At 43.9% G+C, this 27,496-nt stretch overlaps 1 long non-coding RNA gene and 1 other non-coding gene across 9 annotated transcripts in view; both read left to right on the top strand.

The window, feature by feature from the left end:
- Positions 1-27,496, top strand: part of LOC102145016 (uncharacterized) — a 72,735-nt gene that overhangs the window by 35,939 nt on the left and 9,300 nt on the right. For 3 of the 8 annotated variants that reach the window (XR_012432365.1, XR_012432367.1, XR_012432362.1), the window contains 7 exons: positions 231-385; positions 1,707-1,760; positions 2,151-2,225; positions 13,040-13,200; positions 16,596-16,660; positions 24,399-24,522; positions 26,408-26,505. This is a non-coding gene — a long non-coding RNA (uncharacterized lncRNA). Of the gene's footprint in view, positions 1-230; positions 386-1,706; positions 1,761-2,150; positions 2,226-8,845; positions 8,950-13,039; positions 13,201-16,595; positions 16,661-22,946; positions 23,054-24,398; positions 24,523-26,407; positions 26,506-27,496 lie in introns of those variants that run through there. The other 5 variants (XR_012432364.1, XR_012432363.1, XR_010585596.2 and 2 more) reach the window with 4 other exon arrangements.
- LOC123572594 (U6 spliceosomal RNA) lies at positions 14,363-14,467 on the top strand. Its single transcript, XR_006697159.1, has one exon. It is a non-coding gene; the product is annotated as a U6 spliceosomal RNA (small nuclear RNA).

The raw sequence follows: 27,496 nt of genomic DNA, 5'->3' as shown, positions 1-27,496 counted from the left end.
GAAAAAAAAAAAGAAAAAAAAAGAAAGTGTTAAAATGTTCCTCCTAAAAGTACTTTTAGGCTTGTTCTTCAGATTTGCCCAATATCCTAAGCAAAATGCCTTCAATATGAAGTGAATATTGCTCGATTGTAGGGAACTTGTTCATAATGTATTTGAGAATGCAGATACAAATAAAAGAATGTCTGTGTCAAATTTTATCTTCTACAAATTATTTTCTCTTGCACTTTCAGTTGAAGCTCTTGGACTCACTGAGGCAGTAAAAGTACCATATCCTGTGTTTGAATCAAACCCCGAGTTCCTGTATGTAGAAGCCTTGCCAGACAGGATTTCCTTTCAAAGCCCTCTTGGTTTGGAATTCCATGACTTGAAAGGATCGTCCATGGAGGTAATAAAATCAAGTTTGTTGTTAAAAAAGTAAGTTCCAGGCCGGGTATGGTGGCTCATGCCTGTAATCCCAGCACTTTGGGAGACCAAGCCAGGCGAATCACCTGAGGTCAGGAGTTTGAGACCAGCCTGGCCAACATCTCTATTAAAAATGCAAAAAATAAGCCAGGCATGGTGGCTGGTGCCTGTAATCGCAGCTACTTGGGAGGCTGAAGCAGGAGAATCGCTTGAAGCTGGGAGGCAGAGGCTGCGGTGAGCTGAGATCACAGCACTGTACTCCAGACTCTTAAGTCTGGAGTGAGACTCTGCCTCAACAACAACAATAATAAAAAAGTAGGTTCTATTTGCCACTGTAGTCATTTCTGGAATTAAAATAATCAACTGACATCTCTACTAAAATGTTTTTCTAGCTAGAGGTGACAGGTGTGGCTGTAAGTCCTTGATGGAAAAGCCTGGCTCTGAGCTGCAGTGCTGGCACTGTCCATTGCCCCTGCAGTCCCCCATCCTGTACTCAGCTGTCTTCATCAGTGCAAGATTAGTGACCACTGCCTTCATGGTGTTCAGAGGCACTGCGGTGGTCCACAGTATGCCTAAGTACTTGAATGAAGTTTAATTTGCTGGGTTTTATCTGCTCTGTTATTCCTGGGTCAATCTTGTGAGCAACTAAATATTGATGATTGAGTTTCTTTTCTTTTCTTTTTTGTTTTTTTGAGACAGAGTTTCATTCTTGTTGCCCAGGCTGGTGTGCAATGGCGTGATCTCAACTCACTGCAAACTTTGCCTCCTGGGTTCAAGCGATTATCTTGCCTTAGCCTCCCAAGTAGCTGGGATTACAGGCATGCACCACCATGCCTGGTTAATTTTTGTGTTTTAGTAGAGACGGGTAATTTTTCTGTTTTTAGTAGAGACAAGGTTTCACCAAGTTGGTCAGGCTGGTCTCGAACTCCTGACCTCGGATGACCCACCCGCCTCGGCCTCCCAAAGTGCTGGGATTACAGCTGTGAGACACCGCACCTGGCCTGATGTGATGATTGAGTTTCTTATTATATCTACATTTCTGTAGAATTTTAGTGGCTGAAGAAGTACACTAGTGTTAATTTTCTTTTTCATGAAAGAAGTAATTTATTCTTCATATAATTACTTGCCAGTCATGGGAAGGAAAAGTCAGGGTTTTTGTCCACAATGATTGGAATTATTGTTACATTACAGGATGACTCTGCGAACGCCTTTAGGGAAAAACACTGGTCATATCATGACTGTTTTACTAGCTGTGAGGCCACCATTGTACTGGCTACCATGACATTTCTTGGTTTTCTTTCTAGACCTGAACTAGTTATTTCCTACTTGCCTCCTGGAATGGCTAATGAACACTAAAGGTAAGAGATTACCTGTATTGCGTATTATATTTCACTGCATTAAGACATTCTTTCTCAGCATTCCTTAAATCACACGGAATCATTGACCACTCTCTTTGGGGGACTTGCAGTTAGTTTCTTGGCTTTTTAAGGTATTTTATTTAATGGACTTCTTTTTCTTTCTTTTTTTAAAAAAAAATTTATTGGAAGTGTCACATTTGCAATCCCACTTCATTCATGTTTCCATGGCTTTGTTGAGCTCCCTGTGGAGGATTACACTACAAGTTTAATTCTGTAGTTTCCTTTGAAAAGAGCCAAACTGAATAAATTTTAATACTCTGCTCTTATAAAGCATCTCCTTCTGTATTTTTTCCTACAATATACTAAAGTAATTCTGTGCTTATTTTACAGCTTCGCAGTTTCTGAAAAGACCATGAAGCCCTGAGAGTAATGAAAAGCTTCCTGACATTGAGGTCACTGTGGAAGGTAAGGGTCAGTCCTTGGCATGTTTCTGTTGATTCTCCAGTTTAATAGTTATGTCAGTTCACTAGCTACATGTTTATACAGATGAAGGTAACCAAACTAGTTTTACATGTGAACAGCTGCCTGTGATAAAGCTAAACTTCTGAATGTTTTTAACTGAGATTTTGAAAATCATTAACAGAAAATAACTAACATGGATCACATCGTAAACTGGACTCAAAAAAATTCCTAAAATGCTTTTCCTTTATTGCAACAAATAAGGGTGCAGAGGGTCACGTGGAATGTTTCTTCATCTTTTGTCCTCTTTGTTTTTAAACAGCAGTGCTTGGAATGAAAGTATTTCCTGCAACACCCTCCAATGTACTTCCTTCTGTCTGTCCCCATGGGGTCTGCAGGGTTCTCATATTTTCATGTTCACAGTATTAAAATACTTCATACAATACCAAAGACAGTTCCCAACCAACCATCAAATATGGGTATTTCTTCCATCTCCTCATAAATTTAAGAGGAAGTAACTGCATTAGGATCTTTTTTTTTTTTTTTTTTTTTTTTTTTTTTTTTTGAGACAGAGCTTCACTCTGTCACCCAGGCTGGAGTGCAGTAGTGCGATCTCGGCTTACTGCAACCTCCGCCTCCCAGGTTCAAGCAATTCTCCTGCCTCAGCCTCCCGAGTGGATGGGACTACAGGTGCACGCCACCATGCCCAGCTAATTTTTTGTATTTTGGTAGAGATGGGTTTCACCATGTTGCCCAAGCTGGTCTCAAACTCCTGAGCTCAGGCAGTCTGCCCACCTCAGCCTCCCAAAGTGCTAGGATTACAGGCTTGAGTCACCGAGCCTGGCCTAGGATCATTCTTTATGTCCTAAGTGTTGAATTTTTAAGTAAGAGTTGCAGTACTGGTGTTTAGTGGTGCAGTAATTTCCATTTAATCATCTAGCATACTCAGAGAGGGGATACCAGATGACTGAGAGTATACCTCACACAGAGTATACCAGATGACTAAATGGGGACTACAGCGAGTATTTAAACTCTTCATTCATTGATCCTGTTAAAGGAAAGCTTACTTAATAACATAAAGTCTTGGTTGTGAATTAGATGTTTCTCCTATGAAAGCTTATAGGCATCTTTGAGCAACTTAGTAATAGACTATTTCTGTTCAGAAATGCAAAGAACTAAAAATATATTCAAACCTTTACTTTCCTCCTTTTGGAAAAGATCAGAGTATCAGAGATCTCTCCTCTACACGAGGTGTCATCCTTTCCTGAAGGAGCTCCTTGTAAAGTGCATGAGGTGTTTTATTTATTTATTTATTTATTTGAGACAGAGTTTCACTCTTGTCCAGAGTGGAGTGCAGTGGCACTATCTTGGCTCACAGCAACCTCTGCCTCCTGGGTTCAAGCGATTCTTTTGCCTCAGCCTCCCAAGTAGCTAGGATTACAGGTGCCTGCCACCACACCCAGCTAATTTTGTATTTTTGGTAGAGACAGGATTTCTCCATGTTGGTCAGGCTGGTCTCGAATTCCTGACCTCAGGTGATCTGCCTGCCTTGGCCTCCCAAAGTGCTGGGATTACAGGCATGAGCCACCGTGCCTGGCCGAGGTGTTCCTTTTGGTAAAAAGACACACTCCGTGACCACACAGACCTGAGCCTCAATTTATGAAGATTTGAATAAGGTGAACAATGACACTATGTAAAAGGGGGGTTAATTCCAAGGTGACAGGAACTTTATGAAGAAAATTACATTTAAGTTAGGCCTTGATGGAAGAGGAGAATGTCATCAGGCAGAGACAAAGCTACTCCTGTTAGAAGGAATAGCATGAACAAAGGTGCAGATTAAAAGGTCCAGGAAATGATGATAATCTCACCTTCTAGGGAGCATGGTCGTATATCTTATTCCAACTATATCTGGTATCTCAAAAACTTTAGAGTCAGAAGAAGTCCTGGGACCAGCTGGTTCTAGGGCCACAGTAGTTGTACTCTAAAGCAATTAGTCCATACTGTCTTCATTTGATATATTGGTGAGGGAAGCAACTGAAGAAGTAATGACCCCAAAGCTTCACCAGGATGGTGAGATGAGAGGCCACCACAAAGACCAAGACGGTCAGAAGGAAAGGTGGGACGGTGAGAAGACAAGCTGTCCCGAAACCCAGTAACACATGCTTAGGTTGAAAGGTGGAGGAGAAGGTGTTTTATAGCGTGGTGACACATTCTGCAAAAGCAGTGAGGGCTGCACAAGACAGTGGTGTGAGCCTCCGCAAGGAGAGAGTGCCAGGTCAGTGAGCCCTGGGGGAATACAGTCTCCTTTAAAATATTCTGGACAGAGGACAGCAGCTAGCAAAGTGACTCTGATTTCTACTCTTGGCCCCCACTCCTAACTCTAGTATAAAGTGGCATTGTATATGCTGGTGCTCTGATCTTGGTCTGTGGATATTAGATATTAAGATTGGGGAGAAAATAAAACAGCCAGTTAATGTGCACCATTTTTACAGGCACTGTCAGTAGCATGTAAGAAACAGCATGTTTCTCAAAAGTAAATTAGTTCATAGTAGTCAGTTGGCACATTTGGCAGGTACTTCTATGAGCTTTTTTTGGTATCTTTAAACTCTTCCTTCATTGATCCTGTTAACCCAAAGCTTATTTAATAACATAAACTCTTGATTATGAACTAGATGTTAGGAACAATAGAGAAATGAAGAGCTAATGTAATGAGTTAAAATGATTGGGACTGTAGAAATAACGTTACCAGGAATAACTTGAGGATTGTTTGCTACTGCAGCCAGCTGTGATTTTCCAAATAGGGAGATGCCTGTTTTTCTCACATAAAAGTAATTGTGCAGGTAGGCTGAGGCTGACATTGGTTCAGTTGCTCAAACATGGTAAGACTGGCTTCCCTGTGCTTCTCTCCACTCTCCTTTCTGGTGCACGATGACCAGGAGAGATCCTGTCATCATGTCTCCATCCGTCATGTCTCTATCCAATTATAAGTAAAGAAAATGCAGCATGAGCCCTGCCTGCACCCATGGTCAGGAAAAGCAAGAGGCTTTTTTTGAATCCTAGCAGAATTTTGCATAAGCCTCTTGGTTTTAAAAATGATGAATTTTAAAATAATAAAAGAAAATAAAGCACAAACTCTGAGGCCAAAGTGATAGGATTTAAATCTGTGCTCTGCCACTTAGGAAAGTTACTTAAATTCTCTGTTTTCAGGTTGCACACCTGTAAAATGGGAGAAGGAAAATCATATTTGACTCATGATTTTTAAAATTTGAGATGTTATTTCTTTTAAAATTTGAGATGTCATTTCAGAACACTTGCTATTTAGGCATTTAGGAATTTTTCACTAGAAGGAGTGTAAAGAAAGACGATGGGCATTTGTAATGGATTTAACATTCATCATTTGACTGCCTGACTGACCCCCAGAGCTGTGATTTTACTAATGAATTTTTCAGAAGTCCCTTAGCTAGCAATGAGCCTAACCAGCCTCCCACTCTCACCATTCAGTGCTCTTTTGTTCTTACCTGTTTCCCCTCAAACTTGGTTACTCTCACAAAGTGATAAAAACTTGCATTTCTTTTCTTTCCTTTTTAGAGACAGGGTCTTGCTCTGTCACTCAGCCTACAATGCAGTAGTGTGATCATGGCTTACTGTAGCTTCAGACTCCTGGACTCAAGCAATACTCCCGCCTCCGCCTCCCAAGTAGCTAGGACTACAGACGTACACCACTATGCAGAGCTAAATTTTTTATTTTTTGTTGTAGAGATGGGATAGTGCTATCTTTCCCAGGATGGTCTCAAACTCTTAGCCTCAAGTGATCCTCCTGTCTCAGCCTCCCAAATTCCTGGGATTATAGGCAGGCATGAGCCACCTGTGCTCAGCCCCCTATTTCCTTTTTTTAAATAACAACTTTATTGAAATGTAGTTCACATACCATGTAATTCATTTATCAAAGTATGCAATTCAGTGGTTTTTAGAATATTCACGAAGCTGTGCATCTATCATCACAATCCATTTTAGAAGCTTTCATTACCCTGTAGAGAAATCCACACTTCTTAGCCGCTATATTCTCCTCCCCCCATGCCCCTGTGTTCCCATAGGCAACCACTGATCTATTTTCTGTCATTATAGATTTGCCTAATCTGGAATTTTTTTTTCTTTTTTTTTGAGACAGAGTCTTGCTCTGTCACCTAGGCTGGAGTGCAGTGGTGCGATCTCAACTCACTGCAATCTCTGCCTCCTGGGTTCAAGCAATTCTTCTGCCTCAGTCTCCTGAGTAGCTGGGATTATGGGCGCCCACCACCATGTCTGGCTAATTATTGTAGTTTTAGTAGAAATGGGCTTTCACCATGTTGGTCAGGCTGGTCTCAAACTCCTGACCTCATGATCTGCCTTCCTCAGCCTCCCAAAGTGTTGGGATTAGAGGCGTGAGCCACCACACCCAACTTGGACCTTCTATATAAATAGGATTGTGCAATATGTGATCGTTTGTGGCTGGCTTTTTTCCCCCTCTTAGCACAATGTTTTCAGAGTTCCTTCCTGTCATAGCATGTGTCAATATTTCATTCCTTCTATGGTTGAATAATATTCCATGGTAGAGACACACCACATTTTGTTTATTCATCAGCTGATGAACATTTGGGTTGTTTCCATGTATTGGCCACTATGAATAATGCTGCTATGAAGATTCATGTGCAAGTTTTTGTGTGGACATATATTTTTATTTCTCTGGGATATATACCTAGGAGAGAAATTGTTGCATTCTATGATACTGTACATTTAGCCTTTTGAGAAACTGTTTTCCAAAGTGGTTACACCAGTCAGGTGCAGTGACTCACACCTGTAATCCCAGCTATATGAGAGGTTGAGGTGGGAGGATCACTTGAGCCTACAAGTTAAAAGAGACCAGCCTGGGCAAGATAGTGGGATCCTATCTTGATTTTTTAAAAATCAAATTAAAATGACAAGAAAGAAATACCCAAACAAAGTGGTTAAACCATTTTATGTTCCCACCAATAATGTATGTGGGTTCCAATTTCTTCACATTTTCACCAACATTTCTTTTTTTGAGACAGGATCTTGCTGTGCCACCCAGGCAGGAATGCAGTGGTGTGATCACAGCTCACTGCAGCCTCGAACTCTCAGACACTTGCAATCCTTTTGCCTCAGCCTCTTGAGCAGTTGAGACTACAGTCACAAGCCACCACACTCAGCTAACTTTTTTATTTTTAGTAGAGACAAGGTTTCACTATGTCACCCAGGCTGGTTTCGAACTCCTGGACCCAAGTGATCCACTTGCCTTGGCCTCCCAAACTGCTGGGATTATAGGAGTGAGCCACCATGCCTGGTCCTGTATCTCTTTTCTCTCTTCCTTTTTTCTTTGGTAGATTGAAATGTGTCATGTACCAACTATCCATCCAATGACTGCCCACCAGTTCCAAATTCACCCTTCACTGCCTGCTCTGCAAACATAGACATGGGTTCCTTATATGCTTCCTCTGTCAGCTGGTGCATTATTAAATGTTGTCAGTACATTGTGCTAGAGGGACTTTGTAAGAGGCTGTTCTTTCTGATTGTGGTGTATCAATCTCCACAGGCACTGAGCGTCTGCAGCACTGGGCTCCTGCCCTGCATGGTGCTCAGCAGCACCCAGTGACCAGCAGTTTCTCTGCACCTGCCTGGGTGGTTTTGTAGTGAGACAACTGTTCATTAATATCTTAATCTAGCATCATAGAGGGCGGATTTTCAACAAATTCCAGAGGGCAGATTGCTAGCATCTTCCACCATGTGGTAATGCAGCAATTCTGCCATTGAATTACCCATGACTGTGCCCTCTCCAAGGGTGGCTGGATCTCAGCCCTAGTGAGGAGTCTATCTCCTTGGTCACTCTATCTCAGTGTAGGGACAGTAGGGGCAGTTACTGCTCATTGTATCAGCTGGTCCTATACTTTTTTTTTTTTTGAGACAGGTTCTCCCTCTGTTGCCCAGGCTAAAGTGCAGTGACAAAATCATGGCTCACTGCAGCCATGACTTCAGGGCTCACTGCAGCCATGACCTCCCTGGCTCAAGCAATCCTCCCACTGCAGCCTCCCAAGTAGCTAGGACTACAGGTGTGCACCACCACACCTGGCTATTTTTTTTTTTCTTTGGTAGAGACAGGGTCTCGCTGTGTTTCCCAGGCTAGTCTCAAACTCCTGGCCTGAAGCATCCTCCTGCCTTGGCTTTTCATATTGCTGGAATTATAAGCATGAGCCACCATGCCTGGCCTCTGATAGTCCTATATTCTCTAGAGTTCTTTTTACTTTTTGGTAGCCAATCTCTTATTATGCTTTGCCCTATTATAATGATAATTCTCTGTATTAAATTTTACCACTTTAAACTTTTGAGTGGTTTATGTCTCCTGATTGAACTCTAATATGCTAAGAAGGGTCCTGGGAGATAGACACACATAGATGGTATTTGGGCATAGGTTTGGTTATCCAAGAGACCGTGCTAAGCTCCTTGCCAATGGGATATGGTATACTGGTGATTTCCAGGAAGTGACCTCACAGTTTCCTTGGAGGACTTTACTGGTCCTTCTTCAGGAAACCTTCTCCCTACCCCCGTTATCACTCTTTCATACTCATCTTTAGCCTCAACCGAGATGTCTCACCCCATCCTCTATGATGCAACAAGAAGCCCCTGGGGAACGTTTCAGTCCCACTCTGTACTTCTGTCATGTGCTCATCACAGTCTGGTAAGTGCTGGCATATGATTCCTATATTAGTCCATTTTGCATTGCTATAAGGAAACACCTGAGGCTGGGTAGTTTATAAAGAGAAACAGTTTATTTGGCTCACAGTTCTGCAGACTATACAAGTAGCATGGTGCCAGGCTGGGCACAGTGGCCCGCACCTGTAATCCCAGCACTTTGGGACACTGAGGCAGGAGGATTGCTTGAGCCCAGAAGTTTGAAACCAGCCTGGGAAACATGGTGAGACGTTGTCTCTACTAAAAATAAAAAGCAAATCATCCAGGTATGATGGTGCACTGATGCATGCCTGTGGTCCCAGCTACTTGAAAGGCTAAGGTAAAAAGATCTCTTTAGCCCAGGAGGTCAGGGTTGCAGTGAGCCGTAATTACACCGCTGCTCTCTAGCCTGAGTGTCAGAGTGAGATCCTGTCTCAGAAAAAAAAAGCATAGTACCAGCATCCACTGGTGAGGACCTCAGGAGTCTTCCACTCCTGGTAGAAGGTGAAGGAAGAACTGGCACATCACTTGGTGAGAAGATGGAGCAAGGGAGAGGGGACGAGGTGCCAGGCTCTTTAAACAATCGGCTGTCACATGAACTAGTAGAGAGAGAACTCACTCATTACCATGGGGAGGGCACCAAGCCATTCATGAGGGATCTGCCCCCATGACCCACACACCTCCCACCAGGCACCACCTCCAACATTAGGGATTTATTTTCAATATGAGATTTGGAGGAGACAAACATTCATACTCTATCAATTTCCTGCTACCCTATAAGCTCTGTAGAGAGCAGAAACTCTTATACCTTGTTCACTGCTGTTTCCTGGGCACCTATTATAGTGCCTGGTATGCAGTAGGTGCTCAAGAAATATTTGTTAGAGCCTGATGTGTTGGCCCAAGCCTATAATTCCAGCACTTTGGGAGGAGGGGGCCAGGGGATTGCTTGTACCCAGGAGTTGAAGACCAACCTGGGCAACATAGTGAGACCCTGTCCCTAGAAAAAAATAATACACTGGTTGGGCGCAGTGGCTCATGCCTGTAATCCCAGCACTTTGGGAGACTGAAGTGGGCAGATTACCTGAGGTCAGGAGCTCAAGACCAGCCTGGCCAACATGGTGAAACCCTGTCTCTACTAAAAATACAAAAATTAGCCAGGCATGGTGGCACACACCTGTAATCCCAGTTACCTGGGAGGCTGAGGCAGGAGAATTGCTTGAACCTGGGAGTTTGAAGGTTGCAGTAAGCCAGATCACCCCACTGCACTCCAGCCTGGGTGACAAGGTGAGACTTCATCTCAACAAAAAAAAAAAGAAAGAGAAGAAAGAAAAAAGAAGAAAAAATAATATACTTAGCCGGGTGTGGTGGTACATGCCTGTAATCCCAACTGCTTGGGAGGCTGAGGTGGGAAGATCACTTGAGCCCAGAAGATGGAAGCTGCAGTGAGCCATAATCACCCCACTGTACTTCAGCCTGTGTGACAGAGGGGGACTCTGTCTCAAAAGAAGTAAAAAATAAAAATAAAAATAAAAAAAGCAGCATTATTTGTTGGGGGAAAAAAAAGTGAACAAGAAAAGGTGTCAGGAGACTTGTGAATGTGGGTCCTGTCAGTAGAGTTATAGCATGTAAATGAAATATCCCACATTGCCTGCTGGTGACTGAACTGGACTTCCTGTTTCTGTGTTTGGTTTGACCATCACAGTGTTGAAGAACTGTTGAATTGAGTACCTTGCAGTTTGCTACAGTTTCCCCCGGTCTCCCACGTTACTCGGGCCTCCTTCCCTCTTGTAGGTTGCCTGACTCACTGAGACCTGTGTTTGCTATCCCTGCAGATGGGTGGGTAGGAGGCAATTTAAGGAGGAAGATTTAATATATGAGTCATAGAAAGATAAATAGACTGGGCACAGTGGCTAAAACCTATAATCCCAGCATTTTGGGAGGCCAAGGTGGGAGGATTAGTTTAACCCAGGAGTTCAAGACCAGCCTGGGCCACATAGTGAGAACCTCCTCTCTAAAAAAATTTAAAAATTAGCCAGGCACGGTGGCATGCACCTATAATCCCAGCTGTTCAGGAGGCTGAAGTGGGAGGATAGCTTGAGTCCAGGAATTGAAAGCTGCAGTGAGCCGTAATCTTGCCACTGCATTCCAGCCTGGGTGAAAGAGTGAGACCCTATCTCAGAAAAATAAAGCAAGAGAGAGCTAAATAGATCCAGCATTGGTGGGAGTGTGCTTTTGAGTGCTCTTTAGGAGAAAATTTTATTTTAACGCTTTTTCTTCTTTAAATTTTTTATATTCTCTTTTCTTTTTCTTTTTTTTGAGATGGAGTTTTGCTCTGTCACCCAGGCTGGAGTACAGTGGCGCCGTCTCGGCTCACTGCAACCTCCACCTCCCAGGTTCAAGCAATTCTCCTGCCTCAGCCTCCTGAGTAGCCGGGACTACGGGCCCATGCCTCCACACCAGGCTCATTTTTGTATTTTTAGTAGAGACGGGGTTTCTCCATGTTGGCCAGGCTGGTCTTGAACTCCTGACCTCGTTACCCAACCTGCCTCGGCCCCCCAAAGTGCTGGGATTAGAAGCGTGAGCCACCGTGCCTGGCCAATTTTTTTATATTCTAGCAAACCATTTCTTCAACAAGGATAAATTAATTGCATCCAAAGAGCCCTAGGAGCAGGGCAGACTCAGAAAATCAGAGGCACTGTAGTCCATTTGAGCAGCTTATATCTTTGGACCGCTAAGCTGACCAGTGTCAGTCTGGGTCCATTCTGTCCTCTTTAATTTCTCAAACACAAAGTGCCCTGCTGGAATCTGAAGTCGGATATGCAGTAGATCAGCAGTGACTCTGCAGCCTGCTATGTTTTGAGGCCTTACGCTAGGAAATGCGTGGAATACAAAATGTAAGAGAAGGCTAGAATAGAGCATCTCCTGGGGAAACAAGAGCCAGAGATATGGCGGTGCCCCATGGAGACAGCCAGCTGGTGTTCGGCAGTGCTTTGTGGAAAGGCCGTACTTTGGTAAGGTCTCTACAATCTGGAATGTGGCTTAAAATATTACAGGACTCCAAACTCCAGTCGCTTTTTGTTTTTTTGTTTTTTGTTTTAAGATGGAGTCTTGCTCTGTCACCTATGCTGAAGTGCAGTGGTGCGATCTCGGCTCACTGCAACCTCTGCCTCCTGGGTTCAAGTGATTTTCCTGCCTCTGCCTCCTAAGTAGCTGGGATTACACACATCCACTACCACACCCGGCTAATTTTTGTATTTTTAGTAGAGACAGGGTTTCACCATGTTGGCCAGGCTTGTCTCGAACTCCTGACCTCAGGTGGTCCGCCGCCTCGGCCTCCCAAAGTGCTAGAATTACAGGTGTGAGCCACTGTGCCCAGCCAAACTCCAGTTTTTCATGTTCCCTGCATAGGTCAGGGTCGTAGGGAGTGATTCATTCTAGCAGAACTCCCTGGCTTTTAAGGCAGGTGTTCTATTTATTAATTGACAAAGGAGGTGTATTTCTCCCCTGGTAGTCTAAAGATTTTGGTCCTTTCCCAGACACTCTGTTTCCACTGTGCGGGTTCTTGGAAAACTAAGCAGGGGATGAGGAAAAGACCGTGAACAAAGTTGCTGGTCCCTCCCTGTCCCACAAAAGAGCATACCTCTTCTGTAACCAGAAGACCCTTTTCTTTAGTCTAAAGTCTGGACAGACTGAGATGAGGGTGTGTGTGTGTGTGTCTGCATGTGGCTGTGTGCATGTGTGTGTGTGTGTGTGTGTGTGTATGTATGTATGTATATGTTGAGACAGGGTCTCACTCTGTCACCCAGGCTGTAGTGCAACGGTGAGATCAGAGCTCACTGCAGCTTCCACTTCTGCAGCTTCCACTTTCATCCTCCCACTTCGGCCTCCAGAGTAGCTGGGACTATAGGAAAGTGCCACCGCACCCAGCTCATTTTCTAATTTTTTGTAGAGATTTCACTGTGTTGCCCAGGCTGGTCTTGAACTCCTGGCCTCACAGGATCCTCCTGCCTTAGTCTTCTGATGGGCTGGGATTATAGGTATGGACCACCTCAGCTGACCTGCAGTGATTTTTCAACAATGTGATTCCTCTTTTACAGAACCAGCTAAGCTGAATATTACCTTGAGAACAAGGGCTAGCCTGTGATTTCATGGCCTTTCTTCCATTTGTGGTTCTTGCCAAGTGGAATTTAAGTGACCTTTTATCAAGATGGATAAACCCAAGTTTCCCAGTGCCAGAATACAGAAAATGGATGGACAAGTAAGTCCCACACAGCACCCATAACCCAGACATGGGGACCTCAATACACCTGGGCCCCAGACATCACCTTTCATTGTGAGTAGCTCAGAGATGACACTTTTGGTTATTAAGTACCCACTGGCAATAGTTTATATAACAGCAAGTGAAGGAATAAATAGTCACTAAAACATTTTCTGTTCCCAATTCCAGGATTAATTGGATTAGATAATTATCTTATGAAGAATTTTCATATGCCACAGTCCTGACTATATCTTCAAGTCAACAGAAAAATTCTATTAAACAGTCAACCTTGGCCGGGCGCGGTGGCTCAAGCCTGTAATCCCAGCACTTTGGGAGGCCGAGACGGGCGGATCACGAGGTCAGGAGATCGAGACCATCCTGGTTAACATGGTGAAACCCCGTCTCTACTAAAAAAAAAAAAATACAAAAAACTAGCCGGGCGAGGTGGCGGACGCCTGTAGTCCCAGCTACTCGGGAGGCTGAGGCAGGAGAATGGCATGAACCCGGGAGGCGGAGCTTGCAGTGAGCTGAGATCCGGCCACTGCACTCCAGCCTGGGTGACAGCGCGAGACTCCGTCTCACAAAAAAAAAACAAAAAAAAAACCAGTCAACCTTCTGTCTCACTCTGTTGCCCAGAATGGAGTGCAGTGGTGCAATTATGGCTCACTGCAGCCTCAATCTCCTGGGCTCAAGCAATCCTCCTGACTCAGCCTCACAAGTAGCTGGGACTACAAGTGCTTGTCACCACACCTCGCTAATTTTCTCATATATATATATACACACACATTTACACACACACACATATATATATATCGATACCTCAGGACTGACTCGAAAACTTGAGTATATGTGGAATTTGGTATACACAGAAATGGAGGAGCTGGAACCAATCTCCCCCATATACCAGGGGACAAATTATATCTGTTTTTTACAATTATACTGTAGGATACATTATGTTCCATCACAATGGTAATTTTTAGTGACAATTTTTAATTGAGTGAAATTACCATAAAAATAATAAAAATAAAAAATAATAATAATAATAATAAAAGTAGCAGCTAATATTTACTGAGCTGTTACTAGGTGCCTATAAATACCATAGTTTTTTAAATTCCCCATAACTCTTCCTTATTCCATGTAACCACCCTATCTTAAATTACTCATGCTTGCTTCGGTAGCACATATACTAAAGTTGGAACAATAGAGAGATTGGCATGGCCTCTGTGCAAGAATGACATTGCAAATTTGTGAAGCATTCCGCAATTTTTTTAAAAAGAGAAAAAAAAATACTCCGAGATTTTCACTGTGTTTGTGCGTGTGAGCTTTTGTTTAGGTTGAATTATATCCAAAGATGGTATTTCCAGAAGTGAGATTACTGTGAGTCACAGGGCATGAGCATTCTTATTACACTTGATGCAAATTGCTGAGCTTTCAGTCATGGTGGCTGTCGGCCTATAATCCCAGCACTTTGGAAGGGAGGATTGCTTGAGGCCAGGAGTTGGAGGAGGCAGTATAGTGAGTCACTGTCTGTATTATTTTTAAAAAATTGCTAAGCTTTACCCTGGAAGGCTTATATACAATTTAAACATCACCAATAGGATAAGAAAATGCGCATTTCACTGCACCTTTGCCAGCACAGGGTATTATAATTTAACAAGTTATTTTCTGTTTAATTATTTTTAATAAATAAAAGACCTCATACTATTTTCATTTGTCACTTTTTATTTTATTTTTTTTGAGACAGAGTCTTGCTCTGTCACCAGGCTGGAGTGCAGTGGCATGATCTTGGCTCACTGCAACCTCCGCCTCCCAGGTTCAAGCAATTCTCCTGCCTCAGCCTCCTGAATAGCTGGGATTACAGGTGCCTGCCACCATGCCTGACTAATTTTTGCATTTTTAGTAGAGACAGGGTTTCACCATACTCATCAGGCTGGTCTTGAACTCCTGAACTCATGATCCACCCACCTCAGCCTCCCAAAGTGCTGGGATTACAGGCATGAGCCACCGTGCCCATCCTGTTTGTCACATTTTAATATCTTTTCTTTTGTTAGCTTATTAGCTTTATTTCTTTATTGTCTTTTTTTTTTTTTTTTTTTTTTTTTTGAGACTAAGTCTCACTGTGTCTTCCAGGCTTGAGTGTAGTGGCCCAGGCAGAGTCTCAACTCACCACAGCCTTGACCTCCTGGACTCAAGTGATCCTTCCACCTCAGTAGCTGGGACTATAGGCACATGCCACCATGTCTGGCTATTTTTATTTTTTATTTTTAGTGGAGACAACGTCTTGCTATGTTTCCCAGGCTGGTCTGGAACTCCTGGCCTCAAACAATCCTCCCACCACCCTCTCCCAAAGTGCTTGGTATTGTAAGTGTGAGCCACCATGCCTGGGCTGTCTGGGTCTTTTCCATTTATTTATAGAGTTAATGTGTATTTTGCTAATTTGATGATCTATTTGTTTAATCTCATTAAATTATAAAAATAGTAAATACTTTTAAATAAAGAAGTGAAAAATTTCCTTTACTCTTTAGACCCACAATTTTATCTCAGGAAATAATTGCTATTGTGAAAATGGGCCATATTCTTCAAGATACATATAGGCTAATTGGACGTCACTTCACATTTTCATATTTTGTGAATATCTATGCCAATACCTATTGCTTTAAATCCTTTTCATGGTTGCATAATATTTTATTATATAGATGTATCACAATTTATAAGTCAACTGCTGTAGGCATTTAGGCTCCTTCTAATATTTGCTTTGAGCTCTTTATATAATTAAAAATTAACCCCCCCCTCAGCCAGGTGTGGCAGCTCACACCTGTAATCGCAGCACTCTGGAAGGCTGAGGTGGGAGAACTGCTTGAGGGTAGGAGATTACCACCAGCCTGGTCAACATAACGACACTTTGTCTCTACTAAAAATTAAAAAAAAAAAAATGAGCTTGACATTGTAGTGCACACCTGTAGTCCCAGCTACAGGGGAGGCTGAGACTAGAAGATCTCTTGACCCTAGGAGGTTGAGGCTGTATTTGTAAGCTATGATCACACCACTGCACTCCAGCTTTGGTAACAGAGTAAGACTGCGTTTCTTAAATAAAATAAAAATTAGATGGGAAGATTGCTCAAGCCCAGGAGGTTAAGGCTGCAGTGAGCTGTGATTGCACCACTGCAGTACAGCCCAGGCGACAGAGCAAGACCCTTTCTCAAAAAACAAAATAAACTAAAAATTAACCCTTTATCATATTCCCAGTGACACCATCCCTCCTACGTTTTTCCTAGAAGCCCTTGAATTTTGTTTGCTTTTCACATACGATTTAAAACTTTTAAGTACTGATGTCTGTCTGTGTCATCCCTCTTTAAAAAAAAAAAGAAAAAAGAATGTCTTTTTGTCACTTCCAGCTGAATCTACCATGAAAGACTTCAGAATCCAGGAAGAGAGACTGATTGGGCAACATCTTATTCAGGTACAAAAAGACTTGGACTATTACTCAAAAATGGTCAAATAACAGTACATGCATCAAATGCAATGGGAAGCTCTTCCGGAGGGTGAGAGAAGCTTCCAGTTAAGGTGACATTGAAGCCAGGTCCTGAAAGATGAGGAAGAGTTGTATGAGAGTGGAGAGGGAAGGGGGAGGTGGAGGGATGGGGAATGGGCTGGGATGGGATGGAGGGAGCTGCCCAGGCAGGGAAACCAGCACTGTAAAGACCTGGACAATGAAGATGGCACATTTTTGTTTAGGGAATGGTGAATTAAGTGTGGTGGGAATGCTTTGGAGAGACAGTAATTTGCTTGTATGGAATTTTGCCTGAGAGAACTCATTACAATTTCTAATCTGTTGATGTTATCATGCATCACTGTCCTTGTCAGATAGTTTGGAGTAGGTATAATAATCACAATAACATCAAGCATAGTATTTCATTAGTTCTCGCAAAATCACAGGTAGGTGCCACAGTTATCCCCATTTTACACACAAAATGATGAAGACTTGGGGATAATAAGTGATTTGCCCAAGCTCACCTGGATATTAAGACTGAGTCAAATATTGGGTCTTGTTTGACTTTAATGCTTGCTTTTTCCATGAGCACCATGCATTGTCTCTCCTATGCAGTTAAGCAGGTAGACAGGTGAGAGAAAAATCCATGTTTCTACTCACACACTTCTGACCAAATGTGTGTGCAGAGCTTCTACACCAATTCTCCAACTCTCTGGATACCAACTGCGTATCCCACAATTCCATTCTGACACTACCTGGAGTTAGTGCAGACCGCACAGATTAGGAGCTCAGTCCCACAAGACCACCCTCACTTCAGATGCCAGTTGCAAGTCCTAGGTTGTCACCTGTATTTTGACCAACCAGTTAGAAATCAGGGGTTCCCATGACCTTCTTCTTAGGTTGAATTATTTGCTAGAACAACTCACAGAGCTTAGAAAAACAGTTTTTCTTTTCTTTTCTTTTTTTTTTTTTTTTAAGAGACAGGGTCTCGCTCTATTGCCCAGGCTCGAGTGCAGTGGTGCAATCATAGCTCATTGATACCTCAACCTCCAGGGCTCAAGTGATTCTCCTGCTTCAGCCTCTCAAGTAGCTGGAATTACAAGTTTCCCACCACCACATCTGGCTAATTTATTTTATTTTTTTGTATAGATAGAGTCTTGTTACATTGCCCAGGCTGTTCTCAAATTCCTGGGCTCAAGTGATTCCCCCACCTCTGCCTCCGAAAGTGCTGGGATTACAGGCATGAGACACCACATCTGGCCAGTTTATTTTCTATTACTGGTTCAATGTAAAGGCTACATCTCAGAAACAGCCAATGAAAGAGATGCACAGGGCAAGGCAAGTGGGGAGGGTCACAGAGCTTCCATGCCCTCTCTTGGGCACACTACCCTGCCAGCACCTCCTCATGTGCAGCAACACGGAAGCTCTCCAAATCCTGTTGTTTAGGGTTTTTATGGAGGCATGATTGATAAAATCATTGGCCGTTAGTGGTTAAGTCAATCTCCAGCCCCTTTTGCCTCCTGGAGCTCAGTGGGTGAGACTGAAATTTCCAAGCCTCAAAAAATGTGGTTGGAGTCAGGCACGGTGGCTCATGCCTGTAATCCCAGCACTTTGGGAGGCCAAGGTGGGCAGATCACCTGAAGTCAGGAGTTTAAGACCAGCCTGACCAACATGAAGAAATCCCGTCTCTACTAAAAATACAAAAATTAGCTAGGCATGGTGGCACATGCCTGTAATCCCAGCTACTCAGGAGGCTGAGGCAGGAGAATCACTTGAAGCCCAGAGGTGGAGGTTGTAGTGAACCGAGATTGTCCCATTACACTCCAGCCTGGGCTACGAGAGCCAAACTCCGTTTAAAAAAAAAAAAATGTGGTTGATTCCTCTGGCAACCAGCCCTTCTGAAGCAGTCTAGGAGCTTCCAGCCACCCAGGCATTTCAACAGCATCCCACATACTTTCTTACCATGCTGCGATCTGAAAGAACTTAGAGGCCCTTGTGTGAGGAACCTGGGACTAAGACCAAAAATTAAAACAGAAGATGCTCCTATTACCTATATCACTAAGGACTTTATAAGAGCTTTAGAAATTTTGTGCCAGGAACCGGGGCAAAAACCAAATATATATTTCTTTTCTTATATTTGAGACAGAGTCTCACTCTCCCACCCAGGCTGGAGTGCAGTGCTGTGATCATAGCTCACTGCAGCCTTGACCTCCTAGGCTAAAGCAATCCTCCCACCTTAGCCTCTCCAGTAGCTGGGACTACAGGCATGCATCACCATGCCCAGCTGATTTTAATTTTAATTTTGTAAAGACAAGGTCTTGCTGTGTTGCCCAGGCTGATCTTGAACTCTTGGTCTCAAACATTCCTTCATCTTTGGTCTCCCAAAGTGTTGGGATTACAGGTGGGAGCCAGCATGCCCACCAATCACAAGGATCTTTATAAGAGAAAGGAGGTAGGAGAGTCAGAATTAGAGAAGAAGATGTGGTGATGGAAAAAGAGGTCAGAGAGGGAAATTTGAAGATGCCGCACTTCTGGCTTTATAGATGGAGTCAGGGGCCATCTTTAAGGTGAGTCAAAGAATGGGGGTGGCTTCTAGAAACTGGAAAAGGCAGCCCCTCTGACACCTTGTCTTTAGCTTTAATAGACCTAGTTGGGCTTCTGGCCCCCAGAACTGTAAGATGGTAGATTTGTGGGGTTTTAAGCCACTAAACATAGGGTAGTTTGTTGCAGCACAAGAAGAAATGAACATGAAGCCAGGGGCGGTTGCTCATACCTGTAATCCCAGAACTTTGGGAGGCTGAGGTGGGAAGATTGCTCAAGCCCAGGAGCTTAAGACCAGCCTGGGCAACATAGTGAGACCTCATGTCTACAAAAATTTTAAAGAAAAGGCCAGGTGCGGTGGTTCACGCCTGTAATGCCAGCACTTTGGGAGGCCAAGGTGGGGTGGATCACGAGGTCAGGAGTTCAAGACCAGCCTAGCAAAGATGGTGAAACCGCGTCTCTACTAAAAATACAAAAATTAGCCGGGTGTGGTAGTGGGCACCTGTAATCCCAGCTACTCGGGAGGCTGAGGCAGAGAATCACTTGAATCCAGGAGGCAGAGGTTGCAGTGAGCCAAGATCACGCCATTGCACTCTAGCCTAGGCGATAGAGTAAGACTGTCTCAAAAAAAAAAAAAAAAAAAAAAATTTGCCAGGTGTTGTGGCATGCACCTGTAGTCTCAGCTCCTAGGGTAACTGAGCCTGGAGGATTGTTTAAGCCTAAGGGGTTGAGGTTGCTGTGAGCTGGGATTGCACCACTGTACTTCAACCTGGGCAATAGAGCAAGACCCTGTCAGAGAAGAAAGAAAGAAGGAAAGGAAAGGAAAGGAAGGAGAAAGAGAAAGAAAAAGAAAAAGAAAGAAAGGAGCATGGTGGGAATGGGGACAGATGGCAATGTTAAGTAGAATGGTCAGGGTTGGCCTCATAAGTGAAAATTGAGCAAAAGTTTGAAGCAGGCGATGGAGCTGGCCAAGGTGCTGAGAGAAGAGCACTGTAGGCTGAGTCAACAGGATAAAGGCATTAGGAGGAAACTCCCTGGTGTGTCTGAGGCTCTGGAAGGAGGCCAGAGGGGCAAAGAGATACAGAGAGAGAAGTAGGGGAGGAGCCAGGGAGTTGCTGGGCTGGGATCAGTACAGATCGTGTAAGCACTGGAGGCTATTGCTGGGGCTTTGGCTTTTACTCTGACCGAAATGGGAACCGTGGGGGTCGGGGGTGGGGTGGGGCGGTTCTCAGCAGAGAAGCAACGTGATCTTTTTCCTGATTTAAAAGCACCTCCCTGGCTGCTGAGTTGAGAAAGACTGTGGGAAGATTTGGGTAGAAGCAGGGGGTCTAAAGTGTGGCAATATTCAGGTGGAAGATGAAGTCAGTCAATAGGATTTCCTGACAGACTGGATGTGAGCTGTGAGAGAAGGCAGGAGTCAAGGTTGAGTTTGGTTCTAATTGAATTGTTAAGTAATTTTAAAAAACACTGCTGCCTTTCCCAATCCTACCAAGTAAAGGATGCTAGATTAAAGAAATCTCAAGTCAGGCCAGGTGCAGTGGCTCACACTTATAGTTCCAACAGTTTGAGAGGCAGAGATGGGCGTATGTTTCAAGGCCATGAGTTCGAGAACAGCCTTGCAACATAGCAAGACCTCCTCTCTACAAAAATGAAAAAAGAAATTTAATAAAATAAAATAAATATAGCTGGGCATGGTAGTGTGTACCTATGGCCCCAGTTACTCAGGAGGCTGAGGTGGGCAGATCTCTTGAGGCTAGGAGTTTGAGACCAGCTCATAGCAAGACTTCTCTGTCCATAAAAATTTTTTTTAAAAGCCTGATATGGTGATACTTGCCTGTATTCCCAGGTACTGGTGCAGCTGAGGCAGGATGATCTCTTGAGCCTAGTTGGTCAAAGCTGTAGTGATCTATGATTATACCACTGCACTCCAGCCTGGGTGACAGAGCAGGACCCTGTCTCAAAATACAAATATGAATGAAGTGAAATTTTAAGTCAGAGCAGTCCCTTCTAGGCTATGCAGGCCTTGCAACCACAGAGCCGCATTGTGTGGCTGTGGATGAGGAGACCCCTGCCCAATTGTTATTGGCTATATAATCAGTTTATTTTTAAATATAGTAATCAAATATATTTCATCATACTTAATGGTCTCAGATATGTGTGGGTTTTGGAATTCTCCTTGGAACAGGTTGTAACATCTTATTGGCTCCATCATTCCCTAATTTTTTTATCTTATCAGTTTTTAATAAGATCAGAATTGATATTAGACTACCTAATCAGTTTTGATTAAGGAGAAAATGAAATTGTGTTGTTTGCACTTTATCCAAGTCTGTTGTCATATTTGCTAAATCGAATCAATACTTGAACAAATGCAAAATTAAGGCTTCTTTATCATGAAACACTATGTCATTCTTGAAAAAGATGCTTTAAAAAATAAAAAGACAGTGTCTTGCTTTTGTCGCCCAGGCTGGAGTGCAGGCTGTCGCCCAGAGCCTGGGCGACAGAGCGAGACTCCATCTCAAAAAACAAAACAAAACAAAACAAAAAAACTTGTATTTCTTTTCTTTCCTTTTTAGAGACAGGGTCTTGCTCTGTCGCCCAGGCTGCAGTACAGTGACATGATCATGGTTCACTGTAGCCTCAAACTCCTGGGCTTAAGCAATCCTCAGTCTCCCAAGTAGCTGGGACTACAGACGTGTGCCACCATGCCCAGCTAATTTTTTTATTTTTTATCATAGAGATGGGATCTTGCTAGGTTTCTCAGACTAGACTCAAACTCCTGCCTCAGCCTCCCAAAGTGCTGGGATTACAGGCAGGTGTGACCACCTGTGCCCAGCCACTTATTTTTTAAATAATAGCTTTATTAAAATATGATTCACATACTCTTCCATTTATTTATTTATTGAAATCTGCAATTCAGTAGGTTTTAGAGTATTCCCAGAGCTGTGCATCGATCACCACAGTCACTTTTAGAACCTTTCATTACCCTATAGAGAAATCCGTACCCCTTAGTCAGTACCTCCTACTCCCCTCACCTGCCTTGGCCCCCAGCCTTAGGCAACCATTGATTCATTTTTTGTCGCTGTAGAATTTCCTAATCTGGACAAATAGAATTGTACAATATGTGATCTTTTGTGGCTTTTTTCCCTCTTAGCAGTGTTTTCAAAGTTCCTTTATATCATAGTGTGTATCAATATTTCATTCCTTCTATGACTGAATAATACTCCGTGGTAGAGACACACTGCATTTTGTTTATCTGTTCATCAGTTGGTGGACATTTGGGTTGTTTCCGTGTATTAGCCATTATGAATAATGGTGCTGTGAAGATTGCTGTACAAGTTTTTGTGTGGACATATATTTTTATTTCTCTGGGATATATGCCTAGGAGTGAAATTGTGGTATTATATGATGACTGTATATTTAGCCTTTTGAGGAACTGACAGTTTGTTTTCTAAAGTGGCTACACCAGTTGGGTGCAATGGCTCACACCGTAGTCCCAGCTACTCAGGAGGCTCAGCTGGGAGGATTACTTGAGCCCACAAGTTCAAGATCAGCCTGGGCAAGATAGTGAGACCTTATCTTGATTTTTTAAAAAAATCCAATTAAAATGACACGAAAAGAAATACCCAAAGTGGTTACATGATTTTATGTTCCCACCAGTAATGTATGTGAGTTCCAGTTCCTCCACATCTTCACTGACATTTTTGTTTTTTTCTAGACAGGGGCTTGTTCTGTCTCTCCGGCTGCAGCACAGTGATGCCATCACAGTTCACTGCAACCTTGATCTCCCAGGCACAAGTGATTTTCTCATCTCAGCCTTCTGAGTAGCTGAAAATTACAGGTGCATGCCACCATGCTTGGCTAATTTTTATATGTTTTTGTAGTGATGGAGTTTTACGATGTTGCTCAGGCTGGTCTCTTACTCCTGGCCTCAAGTGATCTGCCCACCTCAGCCTCCCAAAGTTCTGGAATTACAGGCTGAGCTACCATGCCCGGCCTTCACCAACATTTGTTATTATCTGTTTTTTTTTTTTCTTTATCTCTTAAAGCCATATAAGAACAAGTGTCTTCAATTATACTGAAAAAAATATATAAACCCAGGGCATTGGGAGGCTGAGACAGGAAGATCTCTTGATGCCAGGAGGTTTTTTGTTTGTTTGTTTGTTTGTATTTGTTTGTTTTGAGACAGAGTCTCGCTTTGTCACTCAGGGTAGAGTGCATGCAGTGGCACGATCTTGGCTCACTGCAACCTCTGCCTCCTGGGTTCAAGTGATTCTCCTGCCTCAGCCTCCTGAGTACCTAGGATTACAGGCACATGCCACTACTGCCTGGCCAATTTTTGTATTTTTAGTAGAGACGGGGTTTCGCCGTGTTGGCCAGGCTGATCTTGAACTCCTGACCTCAGGTGATTTGCCTGCCTTGGCCTCCCAAAGTGCTGGGATTGCAGGCATGAGCCACTGCGCCTGGCCTGATGCCAGGAGTTTTAGACCAGCCTGGGCAACCTAGCAAGACCTCGTCTCTACAGAATATTTAAAAATTAGCCAGATGTGGCAGTGGCTGCCTATAGTCTCTCTCTCTTTTTTTTTTTTTTTTTTTTTTTTTTTGTCACTTTTTGAGACATCGTCTGGCTCTGTCACCCAGGCTGGAGTGCAGTGGTGCCCATTATGGAACAGTGCATTATGGAGTGCAGTGGTAAGCCATTATGGCTCACTGAAGCCTGAAACTCCTGGGATCAAGTGATCAACCCTCCTACCTCATTCTACCAAGTAGTGGGGACTACAGGTGCATGCCACCCGGGTCTTGCTGTGTTGTCCAGGCTGGTCTTGAGCTCCTGGCCTCAAGCGATCCTCTCACCGTGGCCTCCCAAAGTGCAAGGATTACACGTATGAGCCACCATGCCTGGCCCCTACCCTGCCTATTGAGAACCAAAAGAAGGATCCAAATTCTCCTTAACTCAACTCGAGCCATTTCCCAATTGCTTCATCAGCAAGGAGCTGGTTATTGGGCTGTCAGGCCTCCCAAGCCACACAGAAATGAGGTGAGGGAGTTTTCCTGCTGCTCCACTCTGTGAGGAGTTGGAGGATGACGTTTACTCGTTTGCAGAGAGAGATGCCTTGTAGGCACCTTAGGATGGAGGGGACCCTAATTCCAATGTCCTTTTTTTCTTTAGAAGCAGGACCTTGCTCTGTCACTCAGGATGGAGTTCAGTTGTCCTATCATGGCTCATTGTAGCCTCAAACTCCCAGTCTCAAGTGACCCTCCCACTTCATCCTTCCCAGTAGCTGGGACTACAGGTAAGCACCATGACACTTGGGGAATTTTGGGGTTTTTTGTAGAGATGAGGCCTCACTATGTTGTCAGGGCTGGCCTTGAACTCCTGGACTCAAGGGATTTTCCTGTCTTGGCCTCCCAAAGTATTGGTAATACAGGCATGAGCCATTGTGCCCACTATCTCTGGTTCTTAACCTTCTGCCTCCCTTTTCCACATTTAAGGAACACTTGTAATTACATGGGCTCACCCAGATACTGCCAGATAATCTTGTTTTAAGGTCAGCTGATTAGCAACATTAATTCCATCTGCACTCTTAATTCCCCTTCCTATGTATTTGTGCAGTGTAACATAGGACATGAGCTATTGCTGGGGGGTGGGAGGGCTGTCGTTACCTTGGCCACCACAGTGACTATTTTGTGCCAGGTACTGAGCTAAGCACTGGTGAATTAAACATGAATAACACATACTCCCTAATCTCCATTCATATATGGGAGGAGCACCTCACCTCCCATACTCCTGAGAATCTGGGGAGTCAAGGAAGGCTTCCAGGAGGAGATGATGCCAAAGCAGAGAAGTGACAGAGGAGCCAAAGCTACCCAGGAAGAGAGTAGAGGTTTAAGGGGAAGCGTATTCTAAGCAGAGGGCATCACCCACTTCAGAGCCTCCCAGAGGAGTGAGAGTGGGCATTCAGGGGGCAGATGAGGCTCAGTTGGACTCCACAGCAGGTAAAATGGAGAGGGGCAAGAGCAGTGAGTCTGCCTTGGAATGCAGGGCAGAGCAGGGGCTGTTAAGGAGTTTGGACTTAATCCCTGAGGCAAGGAGGAGTGATGTAAATGGGGGAAGAGTAACATAATGAGATTCATGGATTAGAGATGTGGTCCAGGCTGCTGTGTAGAGAAGGCATCAGGGAAAGCAGATGGCTCAGTGGGTGTACTGGAGACCTGAAGCAGGGGAAACACTGAGTTTAGGGAAAGTTTTTTAAAATATAAGAAGTTTGATTAGTTTAAATGATGGTGGGAAGGAGCTAAAAGCGGGGGATAGGTTAATGATACGGGGAAGTGGGAGGAAGAAGAACTGACAAGTGAGGTTCCAGAGAAGGCAGGAGAAGAGGAGATTCCCGTAGGGGGATTAGCACTTTCTTTTCTTTTTTTTTTTCTTTCTAAGGCAGGGTCTCACTATTGCCCAGGAGTGCAATGACATGATCTTGGCTCACTGTAGCCTAGACTTCCCAGGCTCAAGGGGTCCTCCCACCCCAGACTCCAAGTAGCTGGAACTACAGGTGTGCACCACGACCATACCTGGCTAATTTTTTTCTTTTTTTGGTAGACACAGGGTCTCACTATGTTGCACAGGCTGGTCTCCAACTCCTGGCCTCAAGCGATCCTCTTGCCTAGGCTTCCCAAATTGCTGGGATTACAGGCTTGAGCCACTATGCCTGGCCTCTGCTAGTTCTATATTTACTTTGTGTTTACTTTGTGCTAGAGTGTCCCTCATTATGCTGATCCTCTGTTAAAATTAATACCTTTTTTTTTTTTTTTTTTTTTTTTGAGATGCAGTTTTGCTCTTGTTGCCCAGGCTGGAGTGCGATGGCACAATCTCGGCTCACCGCAACCTCCGCCTCCGAGGTTCAAGCAATTCTCCTGCCTCAGCCTCCCAAGTAGCTGGAATCACAGGCATGCTCCACCACACCCAGCTAATTTTGTATTTTTCGTAGAGACGGGGTTTCTCCATGTTGGTCAAGTCTCTAACTCCTGACCTCAGGTGATCTGCCTGCCTCGGCCTCCCAAAGTCGTGGGATTATAGGCGTGAGCCACTGCGCCCAGCCAAAATTTAATACTTTTTATATTAAATTTACATACATATTTTTTCTTTTATTTTTTGATACCGGATTTTACTCTGTCACCCAGGCTGGAGTGCAGTGGCACAATCTCTGCTCACTTCAACCTTCACTTGCCAGGCTAAAGCAATTCTTCTGCCTCAGCCTCCCAAGTAGCTGGGATTACAGGTATGTACCACCACACCCGCCTAATTTTTGTGTTTTTTGTAGAGACAGAGTTTCGTCCTGTTTCCCAGTTTGGTCTCAAACTCCTAAGCTCAAAGCGATCCACCCACCTTGGCCTCCCAAAGTGCTAGGATTACAGGTTTGAGCCACCGTGCCCATTCTAGTTTAAACTTTTGAGTGGTTTATGTCTCCTGATTGGACTCCTACAAATACAGAATTGATGCTAGGAAGGATACCAGGAGATAGACCCACACAGATGGGATTTGGGCATGGGTTTGGTTATCCACGGAGCAGTGCTGAGCTCCTTGCCAGTGGGACATGGGATGCTGGTGATTTCCAGGAACTGACCTCACAATGACTCAAGCTACCACTTACTGTTGATTGTGATGAAATGCCACCTGAGGCATATGCCGTGTGAGCTTAGGGGTGCTACATTTGACCATGATGGCAGTAAAGATGACTCTGAAGAATGGCATGGGATGGATCCCTTTGAATGCACTCAAGCAGGGGTCTCCAACCACAGGGCTACAGAGCCAGAGGTGAGCAGCAAGTGAGTGAGGGGAAACTTCATCTGTATTTATAGCCCCTCCCATCACTCACATGACCACCTGAGCTCCATGTCCTGTCAGATCAGTAGGAGCATTAGATTCTCATAGAAGCACGAACCCTGTTGTGAACTTTGCATGTGAGGGATCTAGGTTGCACACTCTTTATGAGAATCTAATGGCTGATGATCTGTCACTGTCTCCCGTCACCACACATGGACAGTCTTGATGCAGGAAAACAAGCTCAGAGATGCCACTGATTCTATGTTATAGTGAGTTGTATAATTATTTCATTATATATTACAATGTAATAATAATAGAAATAACATGCACAATATATGTAATACACTTGAATCATCCTGAAATAATTCCCTCCACCCCCAGTCTGTGGAAAAATTGTCTTCCATAAATTCACTCTGTTTTTTTGGTAGAGACAGGGTCTTAATATG

Source organism: Macaca fascicularis, chromosome 3 (assembly GCF_037993035.2).
Source record: "Macaca fascicularis isolate 582-1 chromosome 3, T2T-MFA8v1.1".
Classification (NCBI taxonomy): Eukaryota; Metazoa; Chordata; class Mammalia; order Primates; family Cercopithecidae; genus Macaca; species Macaca fascicularis.
Note: the sequence above shows the minus strand (reverse complement) of the source record. Positions and strands in the feature narration are given on the sequence as shown.